The sequence below is a fragment of the Ptychodera flava genome, assembly GCF_041260155.1.
Source record: "Ptychodera flava strain L36383 chromosome 3 unlocalized genomic scaffold, AS_Pfla_20210202 Scaffold_26__1_contigs__length_13983176_pilon, whole genome shotgun sequence".
Taxonomy (NCBI): Eukaryota; Metazoa; Hemichordata; class Enteropneusta; family Ptychoderidae; genus Ptychodera; species Ptychodera flava.
Genome location: NW_027248280.1, coordinates 1,359,085 through 1,360,324, shown reverse-complemented (window position 1 = coordinate 1,360,324; position 1,240 = coordinate 1,359,085).

Sequence of the window (1,240 nt, the reverse complement as noted above, 5' to 3'; positions counted from 1 at the left end):
ATCAACGGCGCTTGTAGTGAATTATAATATTATATTTGGCGCTTTTTCATTGCCCATAACTTTCATGGTTCTGGTTTTAGCAAGCAGATATTTTTGAAATTGCATTAGTTTTGAAGTAAACATGATCAACGGATTTATGGAATTTGTGCAATGTAACAAGTTCAGATTCGGTTTCATCTCTTTTTTTCACCCACTAGAACTACTTGCTGAGTATTCGGTCAAGTTCATATGATAGGATTAAGTAGATTTCACAATATTCAGGCTTGATCAAAGTCAGCAGCATTCAAAGTTGATTAAGTCACAGGTATTTGCAACGTTGCTTTGATATTCGATCGAAGGCACCGAATCGAAGTGTAAGGTCGACGCCGAAGGCCGAACCTCGGTAGTTGTTTAAAGAATAGAAGGTTTGACACGACAAATCGGCGAAAAGTCCAATCTCACACAATAAAACACCTGCCCACAAAACAGAGACAATAACTAAGCGAAAATAACTTCAACAGTTCAAATCTTTATTCTGATTAATGACCTTGACTGATACATGCTAAATTCTCATTCACGTCACCAGTCGGCCATGGAGATGTGTACTTTTACTTCCAATCCTTTGTACTTGAATGATCCCCTATCAATAAAACTGAGCTTCGGCTTTCGGCCTCACGCCCTTCGATCTCGACCCTTCGATCCACTATCTAAGCAACGCTGCAAGCAAGTTTGATTAGGTCAGCCTGGTGATTTCGGAAGGTGTTTTATGGAAATTGCCATACCTTTGGGCGATGATGTTGCTGTAGCTAATGCTATTCGCTAGACAACTTGATTACATCAGTTTTGGTTAGGTGTCGTGCTGACCTTGAGCTTAAACCCAAATTATACTTTGTTGACGATAATCGTCCAAACACTTAGTTTGTTGGCGTGAAGTTTCAATCTCTTGAGATTCAAAATCGTTGTCGTCGGGAAAAGAAGAAAACTGCTGTGACGGTCCAGCTATGGTGGATTCTTAGTTACCGCTAAAACTAAAACGAAAATCTAAAAAGTGACCATGGTAATGGAATTTGCCGTTATATACGTTGTTCAAATAGTCGCAAATCTTTAATTTACACGCTTATTTTAGGCATATTAAAACGTACTTTACCTTTTCTATACTCGCTGCAAGAGTGTCACGAGTGCACTGTGTCACGAGATTGCATACAGACTAGGAACTCGTTTAGCATGTCTGACAAAGCTTAGCGTAGATAGTGAAAATTCA